This window comes from Equus caballus, chromosome 4, assembly GCF_041296265.1.
Source record: "Equus caballus isolate H_3958 breed thoroughbred chromosome 4, TB-T2T, whole genome shotgun sequence".
NCBI lineage: Eukaryota > Metazoa > Chordata > Mammalia > Perissodactyla > Equidae > Equus > Equus caballus.
In genome coordinates this window covers 106,234,724-106,258,192 of record NC_091687.1, presented here as the reverse complement: position 1 = coordinate 106,258,192, position 23,469 = coordinate 106,234,724, and the positions used below count along the sequence as shown (strand labels likewise).

Genomic DNA, 23,469 nt, shown 5'->3' with positions numbered 1-23,469 from the left:
GGAAGGAAGGGAGGGAGGATGGGAGGGAGGGAGGGAGGAAGGAAGGAAGGAAGAAAGAAAGAAAGAAAGAATACCAGTGGGGATGTGGAGAGATTGAACCTGTATACATTGCTGGTGAGGATGTGAAATGCTGCAGCCACTGTGGAAAACAGTGTGGCACTTTCTCAGAAAGTTAACTGTGGAGTTACCATGTGACTCAGTAATTCCATTCTTTGGTTCAGATCCAAGAGAACTGAAAACATATGTTCATACAAAACTTCCACATGAATGGTAAAACAGTATTTTTCGTAATAGCCAAAAAAGTGGAAGCAACCCAAATTTACATCAACTGATGAATGGGTAAACAAAATAAGGTATATCATCCAATGGAATATTATTTAGCCATAAAAAGGAATGGAATACAGATATATGCTACAGCATGAACGAACCTTGAAAGCATTATACTAAGTGAAAGAAGTCAGACACCAAAGACCACAGAAGGTATGATTCCATTTATGTGAAATGTCCAGAAACTGGAGTGAGCTCATGAGAGTGTCCTTAAAAGGGTTTTAGCTTTAGTTTGTAAACATTTATATTCAGCTTCACTTTTTAAGCTTTCCTCCCCTCTTCTGGGTTGAGTTGTGTTCCCCTAGAAAAGAAATGTTGAAGTCCTAACCCCCAGTACCTCTGACTGTGACGAATGTGACATTACCTGGAAATAAGGTCTTTGTAGATTTCATTGTTAAGATAGGGCCATTAGGGTGAGCCTTAATCCATTATAACTGGTATGTGTATCAGAAGAGGGGAATTGGGACACACACACACACGCATACACATACACACCCCCAGAGGGAAGACAGTCATGTGAAGATAGAGGCAGAGATTGCAGTTCTACTGCCACAAGCCAAGGAACACGTGGGGTCACCAGAGGCTGAAGAGGCAAGAAAGGACCCTCTCCTACAGCCTCCAGAGGGAGCATGGCCCTGCCAATACCTTAATTTTGGACTTCTGGCCTCCAGAACTATGAGAGAACAAATTTCTCGCGTTATAAGCCACTCAGTTTGTGGTACTCGGTTATGGCAGCCCTAGGAAACTACCCCTCCTCCACGTTGTGATTCCCTCTAGTTAACCCTGGTCAACACGCTATAATTACACGTTGGGAGATGAAATGGCAGGTCATACATAGGTGTGGGTGGGCAGGGCAGTAAGAGGAGTGCAGGTTGCCCCCACATCACCCTCCTCTGAGGATGGCATAGTGGTGGCAGCAATGACCTAGGGAGGATGTTGGTCCTAGAGGGCCAGCTGCTGACCAAAACCAAAGCAAGCTGAGGCCCACTGTGGAGCTGAATGACAGTCAAGCACAGCGTGATCCTGGAGTAGTTCATGCACAAAGGCAAACTTGGAAGCACCAGGACACATATACTCCCCAACCCTGAATACATAGTGGGATGGGGAGTGGGGTGCCTGGATCCTACCATTTGGTAGAAAGGGGATGGAGAAGTGGCAGGCCCTTGAGAGGCACATCATGCTCTACTTCTATGGTAGTACAGGGTCATCTCCAGGTTTTTCGTCAGAAACCATGGAGCTCAGAAGGAAGTGACAACATTTTTCAAGTGTTAAAAGAAAAGGGCTGTCAACCTAGCATACTGTGGTCAGAGAAAAGATCCTTCAAGAATAAAAGGGAATCAAGGCGTTCTCAGCTGAAGGAAAATTAATTAAGGGAATTTGTCACCAGCAAACCTACTCTAAAACAGTGACTAAGGGAAGTTCTGAAAAAGAAAGGAAACAGTAAAACAAGGAAGCTTGGAACACCAGGAAGGAAGAAAGTAGTAAAATATGGGTAAATAGACTTTCCTTCTCCTCTTGAGTTTCTAAATTATGTTTGGTAGTTGAAGAAAATATTATAGCAATGTCTGATGTGGTTCTAAATTTATGTAGAGGAAATAAATTTAAGACAATTATATTATAAACAGAGAAGGTTAAGGGATGTAAAGGGAGGTAAAGTTTGTACACTTCAGGCAAACTGGTCAAACAATAGCCCCAGTAGATTGTGATAAGTTCTGTACATATACTGTAATACCTAGAACAATCTCCTGAAAAGTCATACAGAAAAGTACAATTTGAAAATGTTATATATAAATCAAAATAGAATTCTAAAAATTGTTCAAGTAACCCACAGGAATGTAGAGTGGAAAATAGAGAAATGAAAACCAGAGAGGACAAAGGAAAAAACAAATGAAAATGGCAGACTGATGCCCTCACATCTCAATAATTACATTAAATGTAAGGGATCTAAATACACTGACTAAAAGACAGAGATTGGCAGAGTACATTAAAAGACATGACCCAACTATATGCTGCTTACAAGAAAATCATTTTAAATGTTATAGTAGAAATAGGTTGAAAATCAAAGGATGGAAAAAGATAAATAGTGCAAATACTAATCATGCAAAGGAAAGAAGGAATGGCTATATTAATATCAAATAAAGTAGACTTCAGAACAAAGAAATTACCAGCTGCAGAGAGGGATGTTATATAGTGATAAAAATGTTGATCCACCAAGAAGACTAAGCAATTCTAAATCTGTAATCCCAAACAACAGAGATGCAAAATATGTTTTTTTAGAACTGAAAGGAGAAATAGATGAATCCATAATTACAGTTAGAGACTTCACACCCCTCTCTCAACAATTCATAGAACAACTACATAGAGAATGAGTAAAGATATAGAAGAGTTCAAGAACATGGTCAATTAACAGTATCTAATTGATATTTATGGAACACTCCACCAAACAATCAACAGAAGACACATTCTTTTGAAGTGCTCATGGAACACCTGCCAAGATGGACCAGATCCTGAGGTTTGCATAGGTCTTGGTTACGGCAGCCCTAGGAAACTGCTAGCTCCTCCATGTTGTGATTCCCTCTAGTTAACCCTGGTCAACATGCTATAATTACATGTTGTTGGGAGATGAAATGGCAGGTCATACATAGGTGTGGGTGGGCGGGGACAACAAACCTCAAGAAGTTTACAAGAATTGAAATCATACAGAATATGCTCTCTACCCACGGTGGAGTCAAGCTAGAAATCGATAGCAGAAAGACACCAGAAATGTCTTCACTGCCCCATCAGCAGCATCGTGACTCTAAACAATCATCAGAATCTGAGACAGGCCTTGTTGTTTTCCGTCCGCTGTCCAGTTCTACGTCTGGAAAGGGACTTTTCTGGTCTTGGGAAACACTCATGACACGGTCACAGAAGATGGAAAAGTAAGGGGTAAATGGCCATTTCTCCTTTCTTTCTCCCCACGGCTGAAGCCAGTCTCCTTTGTTGTTGAAGAAAGGAGGGGATCATATTCTCCCTACCACACGTCTGTCTCCTGGCTCCACCACTCACCCACTCCTTTTCTACTATGAGTGCGGATGACTTTACTCAAGAAGCAGCAAATTCAGTCTCTACTCGCCCTTGGCCAGCTTCTGCCCACCAGTTACAGCATAGCTAACCCCGTGGGCATGATCAGCTGCAACTAGTATAACGTGGCCAGTTGGTGAAAGTTATGAAAGCGACTACCTGGTCAGGGGTAGACATCTTCCAGGCTATGCTGAGAATCAGCCTCACAGAACACTGGGAACACCACGGGTCAGATCCCTGAGGCACTGCGAGCAGCGTGCTCCTCGGTCCGCTGGTAGTGATTTCAGGGACTCCAGCTTTACTTGCAGACAGGGGAGGGACTGCTATCTTTTTCTGACAAAAGGAGAAACTGAGGCCCGGAAAGCTTAGATGACGTACACTAAGCCGCCCACTGTGCTGGATCTGGAACCATAATCCACGTCTTATAGTTCATCCTCCTTCTGTCCCTCCGTGCCCCTCTTGAGCCCCCACCCCACCCACCCAATGATGACATTGTGGTAAATATGGAAATGAAACCACAAGTCAGAGTTTGGAGGCAAGAAATCTGAATAAGGAAACATAATTTCTCTTCCCTTGTCTGTGTTCAATCTTAAGAAAAAAAGGAAATACACCTTATTGAGAAAGGAGTGTTGAAATCTCCAACTGTAACTGTGGATTTGTCTATTTCTGCATCATTTCTCTCAGTTTTGCCTCTTGAATTTTGAAATTCTCTTGTTTTTCTAAAGGTCTGTTACTTAGGAGGTGATGCACAGTGAGCATTATTTTGTCCTGCGCATGAATTAACCTATCTGTCATTATCAAAGGTCCTTCCCTATCCCTGGTGTGGAGATGGTGTGGTTCTGACCCTGCTTCGTCTGAGATTCGTATAGCCACTGCCGGTTTCATGTGCTTGATCTCTGCACGGTATCTTTTTATTCTCCTACTTTAATCTCTCTGTGTCTTAGTATTTACAGTGGGAATTCCTTTAGAAAGCATGCATTTGGGTCTTGCTTTTTTATCCAGTCTGACAATCTGTCTTATAATCGCAAAGTTTAGACAATTTACATCTAGTATGGTTCTCAGCATTGTGTTAAAATTCATTTTCTTGCTATTTGTTTCTATTTGTTTCATCTGTTTGTTTTTTCTGGTGATTTTTTAAGATTCCATTTTATTTCCATTACCGCTTTATTAGCTGCACCTCCTTTCATTTTCTTAGCGGTCTCTCCACAATTTACAATGTGCACTTTTAACTTATTGTATTCTACCTCCAGTGAATGTCACATCACTTCACATACTCTGTAAGATCTTCATAACATTACACTTCTACTTCCTCCATCCTATCTTCTGCGTTATTGGTGTTATAAATTTGACATTCACACAAAATAGAAACAACAATATATTCTTATTTTGCTTTCAAGAGTCTGTTATCTTTTGAAGAAATTTTTAAATGATAAAAAGAATCTTTTATATTTACCAATCTATTTACTATTTTTGGCCTGTCATTTCATTGTGGAGATCCCACTTGTCATCCACTTTTATTTCCATCCACCTGAACCATCTTACAGGTCAGCCCTGAGCAGCCTGTTGTTCAATGTCTGAAAACAGTATTTTTAATATATTATATATGCATAGTTTTCCGGTTGTTTATGGAAGGAGGGTAAGTAACAATCCTCATTACTCCATCACGGCCAGAGACAGAAGACCTTTCCCTCATTTCTTTTCTTGCAAAATATTTATCAAAGACACTAGGCATCTGTACTATTGACTTTCCCACATTCTGAACTTTGCTGCTCGCATCCTCATGATATCATTTAATGTATTGCTCTATCTCATACTTTTCCTAAAATGGAAGTTAGTGGTGGTTAGTTTGATCAGACAGATAAGAATCAAGCTTAATTTTTTTTCACAATTTTACTCTTAGTTGGTGTTGTATGTTTCCGTCAGGGGGCCCTTTTTTATGGGAGCAGTCATTGATGATCATAGCATAGATGTATTACTTAATAGGTATTTCAAAATGGTGATATTCTATTCTAATATTTCTTTTTTCCTTTAGTATTTCTATTAGAGTATTCTTTCCCTCTTCACTTATTTAGTAACATGAAGTAGTTCATGCAGGAAAGGCAGGATAAATGCTTGATAAACCCCAGGATAAATTACAAATGAATAAAAGGTTTAAATGTTAGCAAGAAAGGAAATCTAAAATGTTCTAGAAGGAAACAGAAAAGTATTCCACTATACACTACACATGTGGAAGGTCTTTCTAACTATGACTCAAAAACCAGAACACACAAATAATGTGGTTGATTAATTTGCCTACATAATAGTGATATACATCTATATAACAAAACAAAGTAAAATATGAATGACAAACTAGAAAATATTTGTAACTCACATGATAGACAAATGACTAATCTCTCTAATATGGAGAGTTCCCAGGAAATTGAAATGAAAAGACCAGCAACCCATTGTAAAAAATGGACAAAGGATATGAAGAGAATTAACAGAAAAAAACTGATATCGAACATAGGAAAACACGCTTAATCTCACTCATATGGACAGAAATGCATATCAAACTGCACTTAGACATGATTACTCCCCATTAGGTGTTCAAGACCCAAAAGTATGAAACAGACAGCTGCCTTCATACTTCATTAGCCAAAACACAGGATGGCACAACCCATGTGTAGCAGACAATGCAACATTGTTTGACACAGCAAAGGTTGGAAAAACCCCAAATGACCATCAACTGGGACAGGTGAAAAAGAAACTCGGGTATAGCTACACAAAAGACTACTGTGCAGCGGGACAGAACAAATAAGGAGGCTCTCTGCATGCCAATATGGAAAACGCCCATGGTGTGTTGTTAAGTGAAAAGAACAAGATATAGAGCCATAGAAATAGTATGCTACCTTTCATGCAGAAAAAGAATAAGTTTAGATTATGTACTCAGACTTGCTTATATTTGCAGAAAGAAACACTGTAAGTATATCCAAGAAAGAAAGTGGTTAATTTTAGAGGACTGTGGGAGACTCAAGTGGACAAGGTAAAGCCAAGATCTCTTAATATTTGCTTCTTCATAGTCTTTTATTGTAAGAAACACATAACATCAGACATACCCTCTTAGCAGCTTTTAAGAGCGCGGTCCAGCATCGTTAACTGTAAGCACAACGCACAGCAGATCTCTCGAACTTCTTCACCTTGCGCGACTGAAACGCTCAGTCCATTGAACAGCAGCCCCCATTTCTCCCTTCCCCCAGCCCCTGGCACCCACCATTCTACTTATTGTTTCTGTGAATTTGACTACTTTAGATGCCTCATATAAGTAGAAAATGAGTATTTGTCCTCTGTGACTGGCTTACTTCACTTAGCACAATGTCTTCAAGGTTCATCATATGTTGTAGCGTTGACAGGATTTCCCTCTTTTTTATTACTGAATAATATTCCACTGTGTGCATGTGTGTGTAAATATATATATATCACATTTTCTTTGTCCATTCCTCCATCAATAGACACTTAAGCTGTTTCCACCTCTTGGTTATTGTAAAAAAACAACAGAATACACATTCCTCCCAAGCACACATGGAACACTCTCCATCATAGATCATATGTTAGGTCACAAAAAAAGTCTTAGCAAATTTAAAAAGATTGAAAACACACCAAGAATCTTTTCTGACCACTGTGGTGTGAAACTAAAGATCAGTAACAGGAAGAAAACTGGAAAATTCACAAAAACATGGAAATTAAACAGTACACTCTTAAAAAAACAGTGAGTCAAGGAAGAAGCCAAAAGAGAAATCAAAAAATATTTTGAAACAAACAAAAATGGAAGCACAATATACCAAAACTTATGGAATGCAGCAAAGGCAATTCTAAGAGGGAAAGTTATAGTGATAAATGCCTACATTAAAAAAAAAAGAGAGAAAGATCTCAAATAAACAACTTTAACTTACACCTCAGTGAAGCAAAAAAAGAGGAACAAACTAAGGCCAAAGGTAGCAGAAGGAATGAAGTAACAAAGGTCAGAGCAAAAATAAAGACCAGAAAATCAATGGAAAAGCTCAACAAAATGAAGAGCTACTTTTTGTGAGAAGATAAGCAAAATTGACAAACCTTTTTCTCTAGGTGAATTTTAAAAAAAGACAAATAAATAAAATTAGAAATGAGAGGAGAAAAGTTACAAATGATACCAAAGAAATACAAAGGATCATAAGAGACTACTATGAACAATTATATGCATCAAATAGATAAATTAAAAGAAATGGATAAGTTCCTAGAAACATACAACCTCCCAAAACTGAATCATAAAGAAATAGAAAATCTGAACAGACCAATAACAAGTAAGGAGATGGAAGCAGTAATCAAAAACCTCCCAAGAAAGAAAAGCCAATACCATATCGCTCCACTGGTGAATTCTACCAAATATTTAAATAAGAATTAATACCAAATCTTCCAAAAATTGAAGATGAGGGAACACTTCCAAACTCATCTTATGAGACCAGAATAACCCCGATATCAAAACCAGACAAGGACACTACAAGAAGAGAAAACTACAAAGCAATATCTCTGATCAGTATAGATGCAAAAATTCTCAACAAAATATTAGTCAACCAAATTCCACAGTATATGAAAAAGTTCACACAACATAATCAATTGGGATTTATCCCTGAGATGCAAGGATGGTTCAACATATGCAAATCAAACAATGCGATACACCACATTAATAGAACTAAAGATAAAAATCACGTGATCAACCTAAGAGATGCAGAAAAAGCAATAGACAAAGGTACAACATCTTTTCATGATAAAAACTCCCAATAAAATGAGTACAAAAAGAACTTAACCTCAACCTAATAACGGCCATATCTGACAAGCCCACAGCCAACATCATACTCAATGGTGAAAGGTTGAAAGCTTTTCCTCTCATTGGAGCAACACATATATGACCACTCTCACTTCTATTCAACATAGTACTGGAAGTCCCAGCCAGAGCAATTAGGCAAGAAAAAGAAATAAAAGGCATTCATATCAGAAAGGAAAAAGTAAAACTGTCTCTGTTTGCAGATGATACGATCTGACATGTAGAAAATCCTAAAGACTCTACCAAAAGACTGTGAGAACTAATAAGCAAGTTCAGTAAAGCTGCAGGATACAAAATCAATATACAAAATCAGCTGCATTTCTATACACTAACAACAAAATATCTGAAGAAGAAATAAAGAAAATAACCCCATTTACAATAGCATCAAAAAAAATAAAACACTTAGGGATATATTTAACCAAGGAGGTGAAAGATCTGCACACTGGAAATTATAAGACTTTTGTGAAAAAAATGGAAGAAGACACAAATAAATGGAAAGATATTTCATGTTTATGGATCAGTTGAATTAATATTGCTAAAATGTACCTACTACCTAAAGCCATCTATAAATTAAACGCAATCCCTATCAAAACTCCAGTGTCATTTTTTATAGAAATAGAACAATTCTAAAATTCATATGGACCCACAATATACTTCAAATAGCCAAAGCAATTGTGAGAAAGAAGAACAAGGCTGCAGGCATCACACTTCCTGATTTCAAACCATATTACAAAGCTGTTTTGACCAAAATAGTGTGGTACCAGCATAAAACAGACACATAGAGCAATGCAACACAATCAAGAACTCAGAAACAAACCCTTGCACATACAGTCAACTAAAATTTGGCAAGAGAGCCAAGAATACTCAATGGAGAAAGGATAGTTTCTTCAATAAATGATGTTGGGAAAACTGGAGAGTCACGGGCATAAAAATAAAATTGGACCCCTATCTTCCAAAATACTTCCCTACCACTCACAAAAACTAACTCAAAGTGGATTAAAGATTTAAAGATAGGACCTGAAACTATAAAACTCCTAGAAGAAAACATAGGGGGAAACTCCTTAACATCAGACTTAACAGTGATTTTTCAGACATGACATCAAAAGCACAAGCAACAAAAGCAAAAATAAATAAGCGGGACTACACCAAACGAAAAAGCTTCTGCACAGCAAAAGAAAAAAATCAACAAAATGAATGGCAAGCTACATAAATTGAGGAAATATTGCAAATCACATATGTGATTAGGAGTTAATATCCAAAATATATAAGGAACACATATAACTCATGGCAAAAAATAAAAATAAACAATCCAATTTTAAAAATGGGCAGAGGACCTGAATAGAAATTTTTCCAAAGAAAACATACAAATAGTCAAAAGGTACATGAAAAATACTCAACATCACTAATCATCAGGGAAATGCAAATCAAAATCACAATGAGATATCACCTCACACCCATTAGAATGGCTATTATCAGAAAGACAAGAAATAGCAAGTTTTGGTGAGAACGTGGAGAGAAGGGAACCCTGCACGTTGTTGGTGGGAAGGTAAATTGGTTCATCCACCATGGAAAATAGTGCAGAAGTTCTTCAAAATAGTAAAAATGGAAGTACCATATGATCCAGCAATCCCACTTCTAGATATCTATCCAAAGGAATTGAAATCAGGACCTTAGAAGAGATATCTGCACCCCCATGTTCATTGCAGCATTATTCACCATAGCCCAGATATGAAACAACCTAAGACTCTATTTACAAATGAATGGTTAAAGAAGATGTGGTATGTATATACAATGGAATATTATTCAGTCATAAAAGAGAAGAAAATCCTGCCATTTGAAACAACATGGATGGACCTTGAGAATCACGCTAAGGGAAAAAAGCCAGACAGAGAAAGACAAACACTGTATGATCTGACTTATATGTGAATCTAAAAAAGCCAAACTCATAGAAACAGAGAGTGGAATGGTTGTTGCCACGGCCTTGGGGGTGGAAGAAATGAAGAGATGATGGTCAAAGTATACAAACCTTTAGTTATAAGATGAATAAGTTCTGAGGATGCAAGTACAGCATGGTGACTATAGTTACCAACACTGTAGTATATATTTGCAAGTTGCTAAGAAAGTAGATCTTAAATGTTGTTACAACCAAAAAATAAGAAATTGTAATCATGTGAGGTGATGGAAGTATTCACTAACCCTATTGTGGTAATCATTTTGCAATATATACACGTATCAAACCATCATGTTGTACATCTTAAACTTACACAATGTTATATGTCAAGAATAGCTCAGCAAAGCTGGGAAAAAAATTCTCTTGTATAAAGAAGAAGTAGGATTTCATATTGTTAGATTTTGGAATCATATGAATATATTTCCTATTCAAAAATTAAATTTAAGGGGCCAGCCCCGTGGCACAGTGGTCAAGTTCATACACTCCACTTCGGCAGCCTGGGGTTTGCCAGTTCGGATCCTAGGCGCAGACCTACACACTGCTTATCAAGGCATGTTGTGGTAGGCATCCCACATATAAAGTAGAGGAAGATGGGCATTGATGTTAGCTCAGGGGTAATCTTCCTCAGCAAAAAGAGAGGATTGGCAGCAGACGTTAGCTCCAGGCTAATCTTCCTCAAAAAAAAGAAGATTAAATTTAAAAGAGCTCCCAATCTTCCTTATACAGAGTCATAATATATTTTTAACATCTGAATATTTTGATTTTATTTTTTAAAGACAAAGGAGCTTGAATGTAAAATTTGTGTTATGCTGGAGTTATAAGAGCAGGCGGCCCCAACACCCAAACAGATTGCTCTCATACCTACATATCATTATTCAGCCAGAATAGAATTCTCAGGCTGGACCTTATCTGACTTTCATGATGTTTTATTTTATCTCACAAATCTAAGGAAAAAATATGAATTTTCAGAAACTGTCATTCATTAATGCCTTAAGCTTAACATAAGTATTAGAAGCCCCAGAAATTGTTAAAAGATTTTTGTACTGGAAGGAATTAAGTAGTTGGTAGCTGGATGAATTCATTCATTTTTTAAAAAGGGGAACATATTGGGGCTGGCCTGGTGGTATAGTGGTTAAGTTCATGTACTCCACTTTGGCAGCCTGGGGTTCACAGGTTTGGATCCCGGGTGTGGACGTACACACCACTCATCAAGCCATGCTATGGCAGTGTCCCACATACAAAGGAAGATTGGCATGGCTCTTAGCTCAGGGCCAATTTTCCTCACCAAAAAAATAAATAAATAAATAAGAGGAACATGTTGCAGGATACACAGTCAACATTAAGCACTGTTTTAGGAAGACAAATGTGATTGGAACATTTTGATAAGTTCTTGGAGTGCCTAGCCCAGCGACCATGACCTATGATATGCTTAGACAAAACCCTGATTTGCAATGATGTTGGATTTGGGCAAAACCACTTTTAAAATATTTGAATCCGAATGTTACCTTGATTTTCCTCTTTGCATTTCTCTTGTAACTAAGCATATTTTATCTCTCCGAGGACAATGCCTCCAACAGACTTTAGCTACTTTCACATGCTTAGAAAGACAAAAGCACATTAATACTTTTCAACTACTATTCACATTCCAGATGTCATTGCTTAGATTCACATTGCCAATGAGCCCCTTCTTTCCTCCATAGTTTTGAACAATAGCATATACAGACAACGAACGGAGTCAGTTGGGCAAACTATCACTTTCTCATCCAAAGCACAGAGCCTCCTAGTGAATTGAGATGAAGAAATGCAGCAAGAATCAAAGGTCCAAATGGGGCTTCCCAAACCTTCTCCCTCAATGGACGATGCTGGGTCTGGAGTGGGCCTCAGCTAACATCCTTACCATACTAGACTGAGAAGAGTAAACCCAATGAGGAAAGACTTGCCTGAGTCAGCCAGAAAAAGACCTTCTCTGGTCAGCTTAGAGCATGGAAACAGGAAGTACCGAGCAGGCTACACATGGGCACAGGGAGATCCAGGAACCCAAGGGAGGGGGCATGGAACCTGTCTCCTGGTTTGAGGCAAAGTAACTCCAGTCCCATGTCTGGAAACAGTGAGTATCAGGGTTTCCCCCTAATTCTTCCCCCCAAATTACTTCTCCTTCATACTGTTCTCTTCCCAGGGAGTGGTATTTAAATATTCTCTCCTTTGGAAATTAAGGAGCAAGAGGGTCTCTCTGAAAAGACCGGAGGGTTCATGGAATGCTGCTCTTGGAACAGTCCCTCTCAGAACCCAGCCACCATGCTATGAGAAGCTCAAACTGGAGGAGAAGACCCCGTGTGGGCACTGGAGTCAACAGTCCCAGCCGAGCTCCCAGCTGATAGCCAGCATCAACCACCAGCCATGTGAGGGAAGCATCTCGTACACCGCAGCTCAGTTGAGCCCCCAGACAGCTCCACCTTGAGCCAAGGTCACATGGAGCAGATAATAAAATGTTGGAAATGTTGTAAATAAATTACAACTATATTAGATGAAATATTACATATGAATTAATTGGCAAAAAAGATCAATGCTTTTGCATTATCCCCCAGGACTTCAACCATGCGATCAAATGTGTATGTTCCTGAAAATAAGGGTGTACCTTCTTTTATTAAAGTAAATCTGTACCCTGCTTTGGGGGATATCATGAAACTTTAGCCACAAAAGTGTCTGAGGCCAACAGAGATTCAGAGCTATAGAATCTAAAAGCCACTGGTGATGTTACCGAAAGTTCGGTCTCTGAACCTGATGCCAATCCAAGTAACGAGAACAGAGTCTTGAGTGGAAAGGAAAGCCTTTATTTTTCTTTGCCAGACAAAGAGAGCAACGCAAGGGCTCATGCCTCAAAAATTGCTAGCTCCCTGTTAAGAAACAGGTAGGGGCTTTTATTTGGGGTTTTAGGTGGGGGAGGGGTGCTTGTAGCTTTGGCTGGCGTTTTCTCACCAGCCTGTGTTTGGCCTTGAGAGGCTGCTTGCAGGAAGGGGGGAATGGTAAGACAGGAGGATTGCAGGTGGGTGTCCTTGGCTGTCTTGCCTTCATTATGGATGGTGGATTTTAGCATCAGGGAGCCAAAGAGTTGAGGTCTGGGAATCCTCGGCTTTCTGACATTCTCTAGACAACAGTTTCCCTGTGGTGCACTTTAATGTGAGCCCAGTGCCAGCCCACCTGAGCTTTAACAATTGTAACTTCTATTTGGTTGTAAAGGCTCAGGGAGTCAGAGGTTAAACAAACAGATATTTACATGAGTGTAGCTAAAGAAGCAGGGAACTGGGAAAAGGTGCTTTTGCTTTTAACCCCATCTGTGCTGGGTTCACTGTAAGGGAACAAACATCAGGGATGATATTAACTAAGAACCAGTAACCGTGAGTTGATAATAGCTAGTACAGATGTCAACAAAACAATCGTTTGCTACTGTGGATAACAAACACTCTTCTACATTACAACACATGAAGAAGGTGCTATGGTGCAACTACCCCAAAATGACCCCAATTATTGAGTTTGGCCTTCTAGCCAAACTCTTGCCGAAGCAACAATTTGCTTGTTGCTACTTGCTATGTGGCTGTGAATTTGACTTTGGAACTGGCTCTCATAACGGAGTCTACAACGGCTTTCATGCAGCCATACTAGTACTATATGGGTGTGGGAATCAAGGAGACAAATGAAGATGTGGGGTATTTCAAAACACAAACTTATTCTAAAAACAGTGGCCTCTGATTTTACATGCTTTGTGTGGTGCCTGCATGAGGAGGAGCACAACGTCACTGCTACATGTGCTGCCAGGTTCCGTGATAGTAACAGGTGCAAGATTTGCATTATACTAGCCTTTTCCTGCACAAGTATAATGTGCCATCGAATGCAGAGATATGGCCACATTCTTAGCAGAAATTTTCAGGCATAGTATTTGTAGTGAAATCAGTACCTTCTCGAGCAGTTGTAGGGTGAAGTGCCCAGTGAGAGCCAATATTGGAATGAGTTTTAGAACTCCAGCTGTAAGAAACAAACAAGTCACTGATCTCAAGCTGCATGAGAAGCCACCTCAGAGGATGAAATCACAAGGGCAAATGAATAAGCTGTTATCAAAAACATCCACTGAAAAACAAAGGAAGGATGAGGCCAAAAGTGCCAAACAGGAAGCACACCACAAAACGTCTTCTCTCAGCAACATGAGACCCAGCATGAGCTAGAGGGGAAAAAATCAAGAACCTAAAAAAGAAACGGAAAGCAATCCAACCACTGAAATAACAAGCAGGAGGTAGCAAACAGCTGGAAGAAATGGCTGGAGAAAGGGGGTTATCTCCAGGAGCTAGAAGGGTTAGAATTGAGTCTTTTAAATAGTCCTAGAAAACAGGTTGGATACCAGAAATAAGTACAAATATATCTCTTTGTTAAACCTGTTGGAGGCCCTGACATTCTCTGGTCCACTCTTGAGGTTCATATGTAATTTATTCAAAATTCTGAATATGTGGGAAATGTTTTGTTAAATTTATTTTTCTTACCTTTCAATATAATTTGGGAGAAGAGGGAGTAAGGTTTTGTTTGTTTGTTTTTGGTGAGGGAGATTGGCCCTAAGCTAACATCTTTTGCCAATCTTCCTCCTTTCTTCTTTTTTTTTTTCCTCCCCAAATCTCCAGCACGCAGTTGTATATCCTAACTGCAAGCCCTTCGAGTTCTGGTATGTGCGACGCCACCACAGCATGGCTTGATGGGTGGTGTGTAGGTCCACGCCCAGGATCCAGACCTGCTAACCCCAGACTGCTGAAGCAGAAGGCGCAAACTTAACCACTGTGCAACCGGGCCAGCTCCATAAGGTTTTTGGTTTTTTTGTTTTTGTTTTTTTTAAAGTTAATTTTTATCGAATTTATGATAGTTTACAAACTTTTGAAATTTCAAATGTACATTATTGTTTGTCAGTCGTGTTGTAGGTGTACCCATTCACCCTTTGTGCCCACCCCCCACCCCCCCTTTCCCCTGGTAGCCACTAATCTGCTCTCTTTGTCCACATGTTTAAATTCCTCATATGAGTGGAGTCATACAGAGATTGTCCTTCTCAGCCATAAAAAAGAATAAAATTGTCCCATTCACAACAACATGGATGGACCTTGAGGGAATTATGTTAAGTGAAATAAGGTTTTGTTTTTAACCAAAGCTTGACAAACTAAAACAGAGACACCTTTATTATCCACTAAGGGACAGGATCTCATGTACACGAATAAAAGCATTTTAAAAGCTTTTTTAAATGAGAGGAGAACAAAGAGAAGAGAGTGATCAGAAGGGGAGAAAAAGTCTGTGTGCTGACTCTCGTACTCTGCAGAATCTCCAGTAAAGTTTCTAAACCTAGAAAAAGAAAGAAAAAGGTGATTATGAGCAATTATGTGTGAATACTAGTTTTTAAAAAAAACAGTAAAAAACACTGTATTTTAGGTTTTTAGAGTCATAGGCTGAAATAGAAACAGTACGTAATTTCATAGGACTGAGGAAACAGAGACACGACTGAGGAAGAAGTAAAGGGAACTCTTAGTAATAATAGGGAGGACTCTGAATGCTTTCATATTGTGTAATTACAGCTTAGACCAAATTTCACCAATTCTTCACAGAGTAGGGGATACTCAACTGACATATGAGTGATAAATTATAAATTGAGGGCCTTGGACATATCACACATTGGGATATAATTTAACAACAAGGAGTCTTCTGTCACCAAGGTTTCTACGATGTATCTGGGGATATAGACAAGAAATAGAAGCACTTGGCCTGTGTATGCAGAGAACGTGATCGAATTATACAGGAGGGGCACTTAAGTCAGCCTTAGGTGGGTCTGAAAACTTTCCTTAAGAATGTGAGATTGAAGGTGAATCCTTAAACCCAAATGATGAGTTGGAGTAGCCATCCAGAGCATGTGTGTATGCCTGGGGAGGAGGGAACTGGCAGGGGTGGGGGGAGAGCTGCTGTCGGAAGCAATGCAGGCAGGAGGGCAGGACCCTTGGGGGTGACTATCTGAGTAAGCATAGTGATCGATGAGTGGAGATTTCAATGGATGCCTCAATACGAAGAGCCTCACTTAAAATACCAAGGAGTCTAGAACTTGCGAGGACACGTGAGAGCATAAAGGATAATAAGCTGGAGAACATCATGATTATTATAGTTCTTCCTAGTTTGTCGATTGTTTTTGTCATAAATGGGTGTTGGATTTTGTTACATGTTTTTTTTCTGCATCTATTCAGATGATCATGTGATTTTCTCCTTCATTCTATTAATATGGTGTAATACATTGATTGATATTTATATATTGAACCAATCTGTCATTCCCGGGATAAATCCAAAGAATCTATATTTATAAATGCTACATGCTTCTCATGGCATATACTTCTTTTCAAAAGTTATCATATTCGATTTGCTGGTATTTGTTGAGGATTTTTATGTCTATATTCATAAAGGATATTGATCTGTGGTTTTCTTCTCTTGTAATATCTTTGTCTAGATAATACAGACCTCATAGAATGAATGGTGAAGTACTGTCTCCTCTCCTACTTCTTAAGTGTTTGTGAATTATTCGTGTTACTTCTTCCTTAAATATTTAGCAGAATTCACCAGCGAAGACATCAGGTACTGGGCTTCTCTTTGGGGGCAGTTTTTTAATTACTAATTTATTCTCTTTACTGATAGACTGTAAGTATATTCAGATTTTATTTCTTTGTGAGTCACTTTCAGTAGTTTGTCTTTCTAGGAATTTGTCCATTTCACCCATTATCTAGTTTGTTGGCGTGCAGTTGTTCTTAGTATTTCTTTATGTCCTTTTTACTTCTGTAAGATCAGCAGCACTGTACCCTTTTTCATTCCTGATTTTAGTAATTTTAGCCTTCTCTCTATCTCATGGTCAGACGAGCTAAATGTTTGTCAATTTTGTCAATTTTTTTTCAAAGGACAACTTTGAGTTTCACTCATTTGCTTTGTTGCTTTTCTATTGTCTATTTCACTTGTGTCTGTTCTCATCTTTATTATTTCCTTCCTTCCTCTTGCTTTATGTTCAGTCCCTCTTCTTTTGCTGGTGTCTTAAGATGGAAGGTTACATTACTGACTTGAAATCTTTCTTCTTTTTAATAAAGGCCTTCACAGCTTTAAATTACCCTCTAAGTACTGTGTCAGCTGCATCTCATACATTTTGGTATGTTGTGTTTTCATTTTCATTCATCTCAAAGTAGTTTCTAAATTCTCTTGTGATTTCTTCTTTGGCCCACTGGCCACAGCAGTTCCCTCTTATCCACTTACCCATGAGGGATACATTCCAAGACCCCCAGTGGATGCCCAAAACCGTGAAGGGTATCGACACCTATATATATTGTGTTTTTTCCTATACATACAGACCTATGATAAAGTTTAATTTATAAATTAGGCACAGGAAGAGATTAACAACAATAACTAATAATAAAGTAGAATAATTATAACTGTTATAATAAAAGTTATGTGAATGTGATCTCTCTCTCACTCTCTCCCTCTCTCTTAAAATATCTTAATTGAATAGCACTCACTCTTCTTGTAATGATGTGAGATGATGAAATGCCTAAATGTTAAGATGAAGTGAGGTCAATGATGTAGGAATTGCGAGGTAGCCTTAGGCTACTATCAACCTTCTGATGATAAGTCAGAAGGACAATGATGGAGCCATGACAGTGTTGATGGTCGGATATGAGGAGCAGATGATGTTGACGGTTGGGGATACAACAAAGGGATGATTCACGTCCCAGGCGGAATGAAGCAGGATGGTGTGAGAATCCATCGTGCTACTCAGAATGGCGCTGCCATTTACAATTTATGAATTGCTCATTTCTGGAATTTTCCATTTAATATTTTCAGACCACGGTTGACTTTGGGTAACTGAAATGTGGAAAGTGAAACTGCAGATAAGGGGGACTGCTGTATTTGGGAGTGTGCCGTTTAATTTCCACATATTTGTGAATTTTATAAATTGCCTTCTGATATTGTTTTCTCATTTTCTCCCATTGTGGTAGAACATACTTTGTATTATTTCAATCTTTTTAAATTTATTGAGACTTATTTTATGGCTTAGCATATAGTTTATCCTGGATAATATTCCAAGAGCCCTTAGAAGAATGTGTATTCTGCTGCTTTTGGGTGGAATATTCTATAGATGTTTGTTCGGTCTAGTGGGTTTAGAGTGTTCTTCAAGTCTTCTTATTTCTTTCTCATCTCCTGTCTAGTTGGTCTTTCCGTTATTGAAAGTGGGATACTGACATCTCCAAGTGTTGTTGGACTGTATGTTTCTCCCTTCAATTGTGTCAGTTTTTGCTTCATGCATTTTGGGGTTCAGATGTCAGGTGCATATATATATTTATAATTGTTATACCTTCTTGATAGACTGACCCTTTTTTCATTATAAAATGCCATTACTTGTGACAAGTAACAATTTTTTTATTAATTCTATCTTGTCTAATGTTAGTGTAGCCATTCCAGCTCTCTTTTAGTTATGGTTTACATGGTATCCTTTTCCGTCGTTAAACTTTTAACCTGTTTGCATCTTTGAATCTAAAATATGTCTCCTGTAGACCTCTAGAGTGTGTCTCCTGTAGACAGCATACAGCTGGATCATGGGTTTTTTGTAATCCATTCTCCCAATCTCTACGTTTTGATTAGAATGTTTAATCCATTTATATTTCATTACTAAGATAGGATTTATGTCTACAATTTTGCTGTTTGTTTTCTATATATCTAATGTCTTTTCGATTCCTCTATTTTACTGCCTTCTTTTGTGTTAAATAGATATTTTCTAGTGTACTATTTTAACACCTTTGTCATTTCTTTTACTATATTTTAAATATTATCTTTTTACATCATTTTAGGGGCTGCCCTGGGGATTACAGTTTACATCTTAATTTACAACAATCTATTTCAGGTTAATTCCAACTTAATTTAAACAGTATAAAAAACTTTGCTGTTATGTCACTCTGTTCTCTCTTCTCCACTTTTGTGCTGTTAATATCATATAAATTACATCTTTATGAGGTACTCTTTATTTCTTCATGTGGATTTGAGTTACTATTTAGTGTTCTTTCACTTTAGCCTGAAGTACTCCCTTTAGTATTTCTTGTAGGGTAGATCTGCAAGCAGCAAATTCTTTCAGTTTCTCTTTATCTGGGAATGTTTTAGATTTCTTCACTTTTGAACAATTTAGGGTTGACAGTCTTTTTCTTTCAGCACTTTGAATGTATCATCCTATGGACCACTGGCTTCTATAGCTTCTATCTTTGTCTTTTGATAGTTTGAGGATGCTATGTCCAGGTGTGGGTCTCTTTGGATTTATCCTACTTAAAGTTCATGGAGTTTCTTAGATATGTGAATTAATGTTTTTCCTCAAATTTTGGAAGTGTGCGGCCATTATTTCTTCAAATACTCTTCCTGCCTCTTTCTCTCTCGTCTCTCTGTGTTCTGCTCTGGGGTTCCCTTTATGTGTATGTCAGTATGTCGATGACGTTCCATGGGTCTCTGATGATCTGCTTATTTTTCTTCGTTCTTTTTTCTCTCTATCCTCAGCAAAAATAGGTAGGTGAGACCCTAGCAAGCTAAAAAGCTTCTGCATAGCTTTTTTTCCTGTATAGGCATCATACATTCTTTTTCTTTGCCTGTTCAGTAATATTTTGTTGAATACTGGACATTTTAAGTAACAGAATGTTGCAACTCTGAAAATCACATCCCTCCAAGCCTTTGGTTAACATCCAAAGTTCTGAAAAAGTTGATTCTGACCATTTTTGAAAGTATTCCTTGTTTTTGTAAAGCTAAAGATTTTTGGAGGTCTTTACTCTGCCATTTCAACTATATCACCTCATAATTATACTTAAGCCCTATAAATAGCATTCTGGTTGCAGCATGAGGGGCAATTAGAGAGCAGCAATCCTTGAATCAAGTGCAGTCCCAGGAAACAGTTGCAACAATCCAGACCAGAAATCATGGTGACCATAAAATGGGGTGGAGATGGGGGTGAGGAGTGAATGCTCTGGAGAGATACAAAGCCATTATAATCCACAACTTGTGTTTTTTATGGGAGGGATAAATCAAGGTTCCTGGCTCGGGCACCGTGACGGAGTGTGGCACCATTCCCAGGGTGGGAAACCCAGGGAGGAAAGAGATGCATGGCCCGCAGAGCCAATAGTGGTACCTACAAGACACACTCAGAAGAAACACCAGAGGAGTTTGGTGGATGCTCCAGTACCCAGTAGACCTGGAGGCTGACAACCTGAGACTTGACGACCAATAAAATTGAGAATCATGCCTGGTAATCAGTGGTGCCTTGTAGGCAGTACCCAGCAGAGAAGGATCCATATCAGGAAAAGCATGGTAAATACCACATAGCAGGTGAAAGAAATTTTCAGGAGCTAACATAATTCATCCTCTGGGGAACCTCAGAAATATATCCAAGGAAAACAAGAACTTGTTGGGGGTCTGGAGTGCTGCAATAGCAGGTGGAGTGAAAGCTAAGAAAACATTCATGACCAATGTCAAAATGACCTCACTGTAAACTTCAGGTTACTGCAGCCTTATGAAAGACAACGGACAAATTACTTCCTTGGCCCAGGCTTGACCCCTTTAAACTAGCCTACACACTGTCCCATAAACTGGGGGTCAGGAAACACAGGGCTGCCACACTACCACCCACCAACATACGTGAGGACAGCATTAACGGAAAAGCAATAAACAGGAAAGGCTTGTAGCTGAAGAGACAAATGCGTCATGTTGCTCACAGCTAGACTTTACAACAACAGTCAAATGAGTACATCCTGTGTTCTCAGAGATAAAGGCAACAGCTAAAGCCACAGAGGTTTCTTGTTAGCATCTTATTGCCTCTCATGGGAAAATGGGAGGTGAGACATGCTGATGCCTTAGTTTGTTAGGGAGGATAACACTATGCCCACGGGAGTGGCTGGACCAATGGGTCCATGGTACAAACAATTGTAATGATGGGACAGGAAGATGAGTATTTTTTCAGATTTTCTGTCTTTTTGTAATCAGGCAACTGTTTTTTTTCTTTGACTCTTTAAGCTAAATTCACCACAAAAGCCACATTCTTCAGGGCCAGCCCCATGGTGCAGTGATTAAGTCTGGCTCACCCTGCTTTGGTGGCCCAGGTTCACAGGTTTGGTTCTCAGGCATGGACCTACACCACTCATCAAGCCACACAGTGGTGGCAACCCACATACAAACTAGAGGAAGTCTGGCATAGATGTTAGCTCAGGGCTAATCTTCCTCAAGCAAAAAAAAGGGAAAGACTGGCAACAGATGTCACCTCAGAGCAAATGTTTCTCACCAGAGGGGGGAAAAAAGCCATATTCTTCACTATGTCTTTCTCAGTGCAAAAACAGGAAGAAATGGAAGTGAAAGAAATTGCTGTGAGGAAGGGAAGGCTGTGCAGGGTGAGTCTGGGGGTGCTGGATGACCCAAGGTGAAAAATAAGCACATGCTTAGTGCGTTAGCAAAACTGAGACACTGAATAAGGGAAAACCACTTCCCTAGGAGTTACCTCTCCTGCTCTCTGACCCAAAGAGATCTGGACCATCTGGACATCTTGCAATATATCACATTGATGCATTCCATCAAGGTCTCACAACCTCAGCACTATTGACATTATTGGGCCAGACAACTCTTTAGGGGGCTGTCCTGTGCATTGTAGGATGTTTAGCAGCATCCCTGGCCTCTACCTACCACATGCCAGTGGTGCCCACTTCCCTGTTGTGACAACCAAAATATCTCGAGATATTGTCAATGTCCCTTGTAGGGGGAAATCATTCCCAATTGAGAACCACATCACATCAATGATATCACATTGAACAGGCAGGATGAGCAATAGATGGCCAGCATGCTAGTGGCCTTGGCAAGATACATATGCTTGAGAGACAGGAGGATAAATTCTGGACTGCCAGCTCAAAGGGGGGATCCTCAGTGAGAGTGGGCTGCCACCTTCTAGAATGCCCCAGACAAAGTGAATTGGTGATCTCCAAGAAGAAGAATACACAGGTTTGAGAACCAAGAGATAAAAGAAGCAGAAGAAGCCACACTTACCATTATTCCCAGTTACCCACCGGAGAGGGCTTTGTCTTTCTTGTCCCTGGGCTCTGCAGGGTTAGATTTCCCATCTGCAGCAAAAGTCCCACTGAACCATGACCTATGGCTGCCACCTGAACACTGTAGACTCCTTGTGTCCGGAAACCAGCAGCCAAGAACAGCAGACTCACCTTGGCATCATTAATTGACCCTGATGAGCAGAAGAAAAGGCTGCTGTTCACAATGGGGACATGGTAGAACCTGTGGAACTCCACTCGGGTGCCTCTGGGTACTCCTTGCCCAACTGAAACTATGAATGTGGGAGCACCGCAACCCCAGCGTAAGAAGAGTACGGTTATTGAGGTCCGAGATCCCTCAGGAATGAGAGTTTGAGTCGCACAAAAGGTAAGCACTGACACAAACAGATGAAATCTGAAGGTGAGGGGAATTGAGAATGGATAATGGAGGAGGAAGACAGTGAGCCCTAGCTGCAGCCGGGATTGAGGACAGCAACAATGGCTGCAGTCCATCCTAGAAATCTTCCACTTTTAGCTGCCTCTCAGGAAGAGAGTCCTAGGGGAACCCTGAAGGAACAGATCCAAATACATACGGAGAAGTGGATCTGCGTGGAGCATGCCAACCAGCCGTGGAAGCCACGAAGGTGCATCACTCTTGAAGGTTCTCCCTCCAAGAAGAAAACTTTGTCAACTAATATTTGATGAGGGTTCTGAGAACACACAATGGGGAAGAATAGTTTGCTCAGTAAATGGTCCGGGGAAACTGGATGCCCACATGCATAAGAATGAAATTGGACCCGCACCTTATATTACTCAAAAATTAATTGAAGACTTAACTGTAAAACTACCAGAAGAAAATTCAGGGAAAACACTCCTTGACACTGGTCTTGGTAATGACTTTTTTGGGTATGACACCAAAAGCACAGGCAGCAAAAGCAAAAACAGACAAGTGGGATAACGTCGATGTAAAAAGCTTCTGCACAGCAAAGGAAACCATCAACAAAATGAAAAGGCAACCTATGGAATGGGAGAAAATATTTGCAAATCATGCATCTGATAAGGGGTTAATATCCAAAATTTATAAAGAACTCATAAACTCAATAGTAAAAATAGTAAATAATGATGGTAATAATAATATGATTAAAACATGGGCAAAGGACCTGAATAGACATTTTTCCAAAGAAGACATACAA

General features: G+C 39.4%; 1 long non-coding RNA gene across 1 annotated transcript; it reads right to left on the bottom strand.

The window, feature by feature from the left end:
• Positions 1-15,358: 15,358 nt before the first annotated feature.
• LOC138923848 (uncharacterized) lies at positions 15,359-22,470 on the bottom strand. The gene is made up of 2 exons (XR_011438039.1): positions 22,278-22,470; positions 15,359-15,545 (listed from the first exon to the last, which is right to left on the bottom strand). It is a non-coding gene; the product is annotated as an uncharacterized lncRNA (long non-coding RNA).
• Between the last annotated feature and the right edge of the window lie 999 nt (positions 22,471-23,469).